This window comes from Varroa jacobsoni, unplaced genomic scaffold, assembly GCF_002532875.2.
Source record: "Varroa jacobsoni isolate VJ856 unplaced genomic scaffold, vjacob_1.0 scaffold_109, whole genome shotgun sequence".
Lineage (NCBI taxonomy): Eukaryota > Metazoa > Arthropoda > Arachnida > Mesostigmata > Varroidae > Varroa > Varroa jacobsoni.
In genome coordinates, this window is record NW_019213011.1 from 202,087 (window position 1) to 213,151 (window position 11,065).

At 41.9% G+C, this 11,065-nt stretch overlaps 1 long non-coding RNA gene across 2 annotated transcripts in view; it reads right to left on the reverse strand.

Moving 5' to 3' along the window:
• LOC111265881 (uncharacterized) overlaps positions 1-1,633 on the reverse strand; it is a 42,000-nt gene extending 40,367 nt beyond the window's left edge. For both annotated transcript variants that reach the window (XR_015313213.1, XR_002683737.2), the window contains exon 1: positions 1,431-1,633. This is a non-coding gene — a long non-coding RNA (uncharacterized LOC111265881). The remainder of the gene's footprint in view (positions 1-1,430) is intronic.
• Positions 1,634-11,065: the final 9,432 nt, after the last annotated feature.

Consider the following 11,065-nt stretch of genomic DNA (forward strand, 5'->3'; position numbering starts at 1 on the left):
GTCAGTTCTGATTATCGGTTCTGAGCTCGCGTTGATGAGACGACTGCTGTAAACAGTTCAGCGTCATAAGTGCGTCCCCGTGATAAAACGTATCCTAAGCATCGGATAATGCTATGCTTAGCATGCGTTCTGAATCCAGACGTAAACACATCCCGTTTTTTTCCGCTGGAAACAATCGGCCGTCCGAAGTAATGCCTAACGGCTTAGGTAGCAGACGCAAGACATGAAAAACATTATCATGACGATAACGATTATCACTGAGTTCACGATGATCGTTCAATTGAGAAGTTAATCCAGAAAAACACGTCAGCAAAGTCGATCAGAGACGCAAGCGAACGATTAACATTGTTTATCTTCACATCGACGGGATCCGGGACCGATCTCGTCAACTGGGGATTGAACTTGTGTCGCGGTATTTTTTTTTTGAGAGTTGTTATCTCTCATAAGACGTATGAGTTGCTATTCGTTCTACTTGGGTATTTCGGCACCCGTTTAATTAGCATTGTATCCAATGTAACATTTTACGAACAAATAATTTTCGTACAAAGTGTTTCTGCTTTATGTTTATGGAAAATGTTCACACATGACGCTTCAAACCTGGTGGCATTTCGTCCGCATATATCATTTTCTGCCAATTATCTAGACTGATATTATAAACAAGATCATTGCAAATTGTTTCGATAGGGTTTGGATAAATTGCCGATAGTTTCATTTCTGGCAAATAGGATTTTCCATTGTTGTTCATCTAAACGACTTGCCAATGGATTGTAGCACCGTTTCAGGTTGGGATCTCAAAAGGTATGATGGGGCATATGCGTCAGTACGCTGCCACTCACTGCATGCGCAACTACTTCCGTATTAATTTTTATTTGAAAAAAGGTTGTGATAAAGCGGGTCGGCTGTACGTAAAACATTCGGTGTTGGGCGCAGTCGACATCTTATAAAATTTCTTTTTATCGCTTGTTAGTCAGAACGGGGGCCTTCCCTCTGAAGGCTGGACTTAGGTAACTTCTCTGCCTCGATCTGCAGTCTGGCTTTTTAGGTCACTATTCTACCTGATTACGCTAATAAACATAACTTGGGTCTTAGCTATTATTTGCAGGCCTAACTACCAAGGCAACCTTTACTAGGTCAGGACTATTGGTTAGCTATCGCTATGGCATCAGCTGTTTCGGAGAGCCGAACGCTTAATCCACTAGCTAAATTACCAAAAATTTACTCAAATATCAGATCTCCATTCTAGATAGAAACGTTTCAAGTCTATAAACAGATACTGCTTACTTCCACTGGAACAGGAACACGACTGGTATGAAAAATCAGACTTTACTGATCGAATGCCAGGTTATTCAGAACTGAATAAGACATCAATCAGCTCTCTGCGTACGTATAAGTAGTTGGCGTATTAGTAAACTCTTAAATATTTAACTTACTATTCGAAGTGTTGATTGTCTGATCCGATTGTTGGTTTTCGGAACGTGTTCAGCCGTTCGTAAGTTCCTGCTAGATCGTTTCAATCATCTTTTCGGTCGAGCGAATCCTCTGCGTTGGAAAAGATCTGCTTCTGAACAAAAGTTTTTCAACTTTGCGTTCGTTCGGTTCCGACAGGCAGATCAACAGATCGGACGAGAACCCGCTGTCGCCAATGTCGAAAATACTGGGTACTGCTTCTGAAAGAGAGCCGATCGTCGAAACGTAAATCTGGCTATCGAATACGTTGCGTTTTTATGCGTAAAACAGCGCGACGTTATAGATTTTTTAGTCCAGACTGTCCATGAGCATATTATCGAATCAAGCGTTTATTAAAATGTAACATAAAAATATAAATTGACAGTAACAGTATGAAAGTCGCTGTTTTAACATCGTTCAAATACAATGGCGATAAACTAACTATACATCTAGCTATATTATTTTTATGGACGCATATATATATATATATATAACAGAACAGAATACAGGTCTAACATACTAAAATGGATGTTCCGTTTCCCGGTGTCCGTTTGTTTCGATTAACATTTACGACTAACAACACGATAGGCTCAGCATTATGGCGCTGGCGAGATATCGTTTATGCAGTAAACATTTTGCGAGTAGAAGAACTATATCCGAAACTAAAGCGGACATAAAAATAACATTGCATTGAATTTCAGTGAGGTCCTAATACGAACCTATGTCCACGAGAGGGCCTTACTTCTAATCGATGAAGCAGTGACAGCATTTTTGTCCTACTTGTAGATATACGCTTGCTACGACAAGTGTTCGGTTGATCTATTGAAACAAGTTTTAGATAAACTAGATAAGGTGTAAACCTGTAAACGTTTGAAGTTTTATAAATAATCGATATATTATAGATATATTCTCTTTTCGTGTTATGGAAAAAATTACATAGAATAAGACGTGCAGGCAGTTTTACAGGCCTAAGCAAAGTTTACCAGTACCTTTTTGTACTAGTAGAATTTTCACAAAAATATTATATATGTTTTTTCTAATAGAAATCTACATATAGATACTTTTCTTATATAAAATTTTACATTCGTAAGAGTGCAGCTTGCAAGACCCAGAATACATCCTGACGTAACATCAGAACCAATAAAGTCAGCAATTGACGAACGTAACTGATCAGACCTTACTTATTGGTGCAGTTCTCACTGCTGCATGAAGTACTGGTGAGTACCTAAAACATGACGAATCGGTAACATCAAGCTGCCAACAAGGCGATTCGATCAGGAGCAGCTCTTCTAATCCTCACTGCTTCAAAAACCTGAGCACCCCAATTGTCATTTACGTGCATCGCCCGTCCCCGCTACGCCCATATATCATTCAGTTGACCCGGAGCGATCGCCTTGTTTCTGGTGAAGTTGTGTGACATACCCGATGAAGCCTCTGTAGCTTCCCTTCCTCACTGGATGCCAGTCCCAGGTAGTGCGTATGTATGTGTGCGTGCATGCGTGCGTGCGTGCGTGCGTGTGTGTTAGGGGGGCTACAACACCACCACAGCGACTGCAGCGCGTAACGGTGAAAGAAGAGGTGTGATTGTATCAATAAACACCATCTATTTTCCGTCTGTCGTATCGAATCGTTGTTCCGCGCGCGTTTTCTCCCTTCAAAATTAAAAAGACAAAACAGAAAATTGAGCGAGACGAATCTTTTCCATACGCTACACAAACACAAGGACCGCTTCGCTATTCAGGGCTGTCGATGGATGGCCACAGCGCGCCATAGTGGGAAGAAAAAAAATGCATTAAATATTATTATTTTATAAATAGAACTATCTGTTCGGAAAGGCGGAAAATTTTGACAAATTTTAGAAACTGGAAAAATTGTTTTTGCCGCGAACGAGCGACCGGGTCAGCCGGTCTGGTGATGGTGGTAGAACATCTCGTTTCGGTAGGGGGTCTGCCCTAACTGCCCTCTTGAACTGGACGTTGCTTGAAGGTGCTGAGCAGAAACAGCAACAGCGGCCTGAAGCTGATCCTTTCAAGGTGATCACTCTAAAATCCACTTCTCCATTTCTTACCGTAGAAGAGATGGTCGGTGTCGACAGCGGCAGAAGTTAAGGTTGGGAGTTTACAGACAGCGGGAAAGGCGATTTTGCGGGCAGTATAAGGTGCGTTATAAATCAACAGGTGAGCTAACACGGTAGCTAATAGGTTTATCTATGGCATACGGCTCTGAGAAGCATGTAAGTTTATTTACGATCACCTTTTAGTAACAGCTTTTTGGTTAACTTGATACTGATTTTTAGCATTGAGAGATAATTTAGAAGAAATTTTGACAGGTATACACCTGCAATACGCTAGAAATGCGTGATCATCTGTTTGCACTAGTGAACTGTTTCTGTTTTTTTTTTTCCACGAAGGGACCAAACAAGCAGTTCATGCCATAACGGCTTCTATTACATGTGGATCTCATACTCGTTAATCAGTGAACGAGCTGCGGCTGGAAACGCATTAATCCTTAAGAATAGACACGTAATCAGACGTAAAACGGTTAGACTTGTTTGAGAAGAAACTCTTTAGTGATTGCAAATAAGTACTATAGAAAATGCCCCATTACTAGTGATGTAACGCTTCGTACATTAAGCATATGACCGATAATAACTAAACATTTCCAACGAAAATTCTGTTTATATTACTATTTGCCAAATACTCGTCAAAACATATGTATCATTGCCCATCTGCCTGATGAAGGCGGCATAGTATCTAATATATAGCATGGTTTAATATTGTCTCTGCAAATCAGAACTTCACCGGCAAATGAAAATGGCCCTGAATTACGAGAAACGTCAACTTTTATCTTTGCTAAGTATGGTAAACTTTCTTGGATCAAATTTGGCTGATTCTTATCAATACGCACTGGGCTCATGCTCCTGCAGAAATTCAATGAAAACTGTTTGTAACCCTTGAGTAAGTTAGGTTTTGTCATATTTTCATTTACTAACTTTTACTTTCCGGATTCTCTTATAATCCACACAACGTCTAATGCTACGACGGCTCTTGCACAGCGCGTTTACGTCCGTTTGATTTCGGCGGGACCACAGGTGCTCTGCTCCGAATATTTATCCGCCGCTATTGTTTTTCTCAAACCCTTTTTTTCTGATTAGGCACATCGCCATTACATTTAGACGACCCGTACGGCAGAATTTTCGTACGATCTGATTTGTCTTCGTTACTTCCCAATACTCTTTTCCTGCTTTATCTGCGATTGCACGATGAACCTTTTAGCTCAATCTCCCGCTTTGTAGTTTCGTGATTACCGTCTCGTTCCTCGCATCGACCGGCGCAAACATCAGGCACATCGCCTTTAGTAGAGACTAGGACTTGAATGGCTGTGCGACAGCCTGTTTGCTCGTGACCTTTTTTAAGTAACTGAGAATGAATCGCGCGTCCACCCACTTGCCCACGTAAAGACCTCCCGTTGCGGAGATCAATCTAGCTGACGGCAGAGAATTGACATTAATATATCAGTATATACTCGCATATATAGATAGATTGCAGCGTGCTCATTCCGTCTTCAGTTGGTCCCCTGTATCTCGTATAATAACCAATTGAAATTTTCGGCCGAATGGAACAGCGGCGCATGAATAATAACTCAGTCCCTGGAACTCCGTAGAACTTCAGCGCGTTACGAACACGCAAGCTCGGATGACGGCAGTGCCGCTGAGCCGACGAAATGGTGGCAAAAAGGGACCGCACTCATGAGCGGCTGAAGGAATCGAGAGAAAGCTATCCCGTCGAGTGACATTAAACAAAACATTGTTCCTTGTTATTATTGCGGCTGTTGTTGTTGTTAACATCATGGGTCGTGGTCTGCCCAGCCTATCCGTATCCAACTGAAAATACAGCTTTCGTATCCTATAGAGCACCGGTTGCATTTCGCTGAGTTCTGTGCAGTTCGAGACAAACGACAAACTATTGAGAGATAGAAGAATAAACAATAAAACAAACGGCACACCAATGGACAGAGTAGCAGCGCTAGCGTGACGTATTGATATAACCCAATCGACACGTTCCGAACGCAAAAGTGGGTCGAAAAAGGTGTACAATAAAAACAAGAAACGATAAAATACATTGACAACGTCAAGTTCTCCAAGCCGCGCATCGACTAACATCACGAGTTCGCGCATGCAGTGGTCCCCTCTATCGTCGTTGTCGTTGACGCCCGCAGTTCGCTATTTGAAGATCACAAATTATACCGACAGGGGGGTGCCAGGTTTTCCACTTGTCGCGTGCGCAATTTCGGCAGTCATAATCCGAGGTAACCACACCGGGTGGAGATTTACGTAGACTACCAAAAATCCGCACCTCTGTGTTACCAACCGAAATGCATGGGGGAATAATTTACGCAAGTTAGGGTTCAACTTCGTTTTTAGAAATTACTATTCGAGAATGTTATAGACGGCGTGATAAGGGTCTTTGCGTATTTGTGTCTAGTTTTTCCAATGCCCTGTAGACATTGTTGCGATTCCGAGAGGCTACCCACTATACACGTAAAGCAGCGTAATCGCTTTTCCCACTTGTCACTTAGTTTTTGTCTCAAAAAAAAAAACAAACATCTTACGCTTTCAGGTTTCCTATTTGTCAAAGCGTTACGGCGTACTTTTAAAGCATCTCCGTTACACGTACTAGCTGAAAAATAAACAAAAAAAAATGTTTAAATGCACTGGCGCTCGGACTTCTGCTGTGACACGGTGGCAGACGCGTGACTACCTATAAATTGTCCTTCCATAAAATGACCTTTAAATACTGGTAATACGACCAAATTGTCTAGTAATTGTTTCAATGGAAGCCAAGTGTCGTCGGTCGTCTTGTCGAAATTACGCAGTCGCTTAGGAGGAGTGGCATTCAACGTGTGCTGATGTGTCTCCAGATTCTGTCCGCTCAACCCAATGTAGTCAACGGCCACGTGGCCAACAGCAGAGACTGCCATCGATTCAGGCCTCCTTCCATACAGCATGTCCATGCAAAGCTTCGAATGAACTTCCAGGAAACGATGCTTAGCGCCGCTATATAATACCTGACGGCGTATAATTCCTGAGATTCACGTCATACATTTATTCTGTATTGTTCATAAGCATGTAGCTTTGACATTGGAACGAATAAATGTAATTCAACGGAAAAGAAAATATTTTCAGGTACTCGTGGAGAAGTAAGAATCGGTTATACCGAGTTAGATTTGAAACTATCGCCTAGACTGGGCCGGTGACACCTGCCAATGAATTTGTGCATACAAGATCGTGACGAACTTACCATACAATCGAAAGCGGAACGCTTATCGTTTTTATGCTTTTCTGTTTTGCTTCTACACGGAGCAAGCTGTACCGGCCTCTAGATCGCAACGCGTGTTGCTATACATTTAGTTAAAAACACGCAATAACAAAAACAGCTTTGAACCTTCCATGCTCGCGCTGTTTGTCGTTCGATCATTACCCAATTGGAAATCCAGCGGCGTTTGGGACTGAAGAACAGGTTACTTGTTCTGGCTGTCACTGTAGATTTGCACGCAGAACCAATGCACCTACGAAGTATTGTTATGTTATTCTATTATTCGCTTTTGTTTGTATACATGAGCTTGTGTGTGTGCGCGCGTGCCTATCCCTATATTTTTGAGCCTGGGCTGCTTCCCAGGGCACACGGCCTGCGTATGCGTTCAAATCGAATCAGATATATCGAATAATTTTTCCGTTACAACAGATTCATCCTCTTTTTCTCGCGCTTCTTTTTACCAAGTACCATTACCGTTGTTACTACTGCGGCGCCGGCTCATTTCTACGATCGGCTGGACGCCTGATTCTGCTGGTCCGCTGCGATCATGTTGATGCCATTCGATGTCACCGCATGGCGGCGGGTACCCTGAATTGAACGACTGCACGCTATGCAGAGTCGCTGTTGTTGTCGTCAGTAAAACGGGAGTGAATTACAGATGGCCACAGACATTAGTGAATATTGCTACTGACCGGCAAAGAAAGCCGCCATCCTGGTGGGTCGGTCTATAATATATAGCGGCTGTTGTGATAGAGCCAATGATGATAGATTTAACGACGATGATGGTGGCACAATAATAATGATAACCTGCTGTCGATGCATCTTCCCGTTGTCCCTGCTTGTTGCCGAGTGGAAATAAACAATGAGAGGAATACGAGCCAGGTTAGAACCGCTTTCATTCATTTACATAGGCACACACATGTATCCACTATCGGCAAGGGCCCAGAGGAACACACGGAAGCTATTCTTTTCGTTGTTAGATGAAGCAGCTATATACGCTTGTTGATGTTTTCTTCGCTAGCTACCGAAACAGAGAAATGCAATGAAGTCAACCTTGTCCTGGGCTTGTGTTTGTACTAAGGAATTCGATCACTGGATGCAACGACACGAGCGACACCAACAAAATGAATTCTGATCTTTGTTTCAAATTGATTTTTTTTCTGTTATTAATCTTTCTTTCTACACAACTAGTTCATAGAGATTTGTATTCGACGGGAAGATTAGCTGTTGAGAACTGTTCCTCGGTTGTCATTTCTCCTCTCAAGATTTTAAAGGGAATCGAAGCTGAGGAATTCAACGGCCGCTTTTTTCGTGCGGAAAAACATTATTGTTAGAGCTTTTTTACGGAAATTTGCGATAGTGTCATGGCCTGACGACGATGTCCCATGCAAATGGATCTCAGAATCGATCATTCTTCGTATCGTCTCAGCAATCTTCCTTGTTACGTCGGCCAAGCATGGAAACGGACATAGCATGGGTTCTTGATTCTACCTTAGTTGGTTTTATAAAATGATATCAAATACTATCATCATGTAGCTCTATTATTTGTAATAATACACGTAAAAAGAGGTTCTGAATGTACTAACAAGAGGTTGATCTAGCAGAGACCAAAAATTTTAACATATTTCAATCATTAATCAACCTATTGGCTCGTGATCCATAGACATTTCAGCAACTATTTCTGGAAAACGGAATGATGCAAAAAACACGACCAAACGAACAATAAATACTTAATTTTAATCATAATAAAAAAAAATATGTCGAACCAAATTTCGAAATACTTCACGGATTTCTCGACGTCAAGCGTATACGGTACTTTACGTTCAATTTATCTTTTTTTTCCAAATGACTGCTAGCGCACAATATTTACCTTTTTACCAGATTCGCTTTGCATTAATCTTTTTGTCCAATCCCTGAAGGTATTTATCATATTTTTTAATCTTTGCAGACCGTAATTGTACGATTCCATATATTACCAAGTCGTTCTAACGTTTCGCAGCGTATGTCGTTCTACACCGATGTCAGACGAAACGGATCAGCGTCTTTTCAATCGTCGCAATGTTTCCTTTATTCTAACGATGCATCAGCTTATGCTGTGGCCATATCAGAATCGTCTCACTGCCAAACCGAGTCTAAAACATCAGCTGGTTTCTTTAGCTTTTTTTCTGTTTGCTGCTTACTAACATTTATACGAGATACATCTGTATATTCATTCGATGTCTCCTGGAAAGTTAAAATCCTACCGATCTGACTCCGGGCTGTCCCATAAAATAGACGAAAAGGTCTCTAGAATACCACAATGCAATCCCGCTGCTGCTGTCACCGACGTAGCGAAGAAATTCCAAATTATTTCTCGGAAGGAGCAGTCAGTTACCCAAGTCCAAATTTTTGATAAAGATAATGAATGTCCCTAAATTTTTTCCCAGTTCCTAGGAGAACGATGCCCTTGTTGTTGCCGTTATCGTTGACAACTGATCTAGACCAGGCATGCATTGATCCCCGCAAGTAATCCTTCGCTAGAATCGTCGCTTCAAATAATCTTCACGCCGTATTATACGCTTCTTTTGTAGTACTTACCGTGTCTCTCTGCGCCCTCTTTCGCTCTGGCCGTATCCACGATTCTATTCTCGCTCGCAACGTTTTACGCTAAGCCGATCTACGGTGGACTATTGGCGTACCTTGCTGCTATGTACACTTATAATAACGCCACAGCCCAAAAGCGAAAGGAAGCCCATTTGAATTAACCGCGGGAAATGAAAATTTCAAGATGGTGCACATCTCGCTAAGAGGGCGCGACATTCGTGCGACTCGGATCGTGGCTGCAGCTACTCTCATGCGCTATCTCGAGCACTTGCCAAGCAGCCAGTCAGCATTCTATGACATGAAATAGATGTATATGCAGGGTAATACACGGCCAAAGCCCTTCTTGCCGTTGCTATCTAACAAACTGTCTGTGGGACCTGTGTTTACAATTGGACAACGCGAATGACGACTATAGGCAATGATCTACGTTCGTCTGACTGTACATCTATGAAACTGGGTGACTCTGGTGTCCATGACGAAAGTGACCCATCCTATCATTTACGGCGAAACACGCCGCTGCCGTAATGGCAGCCATGGCCGGTGCGTGCGCACGAGCATGACGTGCCGGTGATCGGTCTATTTATCCGGAATCTAACTAGCTGTCTGTATCTGTGAGATAAGATGCGATATCGTTGTTCGTGTCACCGTCGTCGTTGTGGTCATTTTAAAATCTAACGTAAACGCCTTTTCGATGCAGCAGTGGCAGGGGGCAGTCGAAGAATTTGACTCTCGTGTGAATATTTATTACCCAAAGCTCATTTTGTTTTATTCGTTTGGTCGAACGAGTACTCTGGATAGCTATCTTAAGCTATATACGCAAACGTGTATCTTATATATGGAGTATACATGTGTAAGATGTATATGGCAATATTATGTCTACTTTGTCCTTGTAATGGCGGCGTTGACCGCTGTGACGATTTCTATAGAAGCATACATGCAAGCTTAGCTTGTCTTACGTTTGACCAACGGTCATAAATATCAATACCCGTTATTTGTTATATATCCAAAATTTATTCCTACTCTACTACAGACACTATCTCATAACAGAAATATTGACATGGAGAGATTTAAGGTTCATTATTAGGCGTGCTCATAGTTAATATTGATACAGGCTCACAAACGTACCCAGATATTTGACATGTTTGGTTAAAAAAAAAAAGTATGATCTATCGTTTCGAGTCAATCAACGTAAGCTTGAGCCAAATAGAGAAAGAACTGAGGATTCATACAAATGAATAGAAATGATCTTTGTTTTCAACATGGCTAACTGCTCAAAACAAGGCTGGCGTTGTCGCTGCTTCATAACAACAATCGGTTCAATGGGTATAACAGAATGTATAAATCGGCTTTTTAATGTAAATTCAAACTTCGAGTATTCGTTAGGAACGACAATTTCTCAGGGGGCCAACTAGTTTCAACGCCACAACGCCAGTTGTCCTATGGCGAAGCTTTCGCACCGTATTTTACAGAAGCCCACTGTTCGACATTCAATTTCAGCCAGGGTCTATCAATATGTAATCAAGGAAATCAACAGTGACTACGTACCGACCTAAATATAAACAAAGCCTAAACCGAAAGCAACTTTATATTGCATTTAGGCCGAGCGCTTCGTTTTACAGACGTGATTCACGAGTATTCTCACTATAAACCTGGCGGCGTAAACTTGAACTTGCATTTCCTTTGGCAGGCTCAGTTAATTGTCCTGGTCTATTCTGGGATTG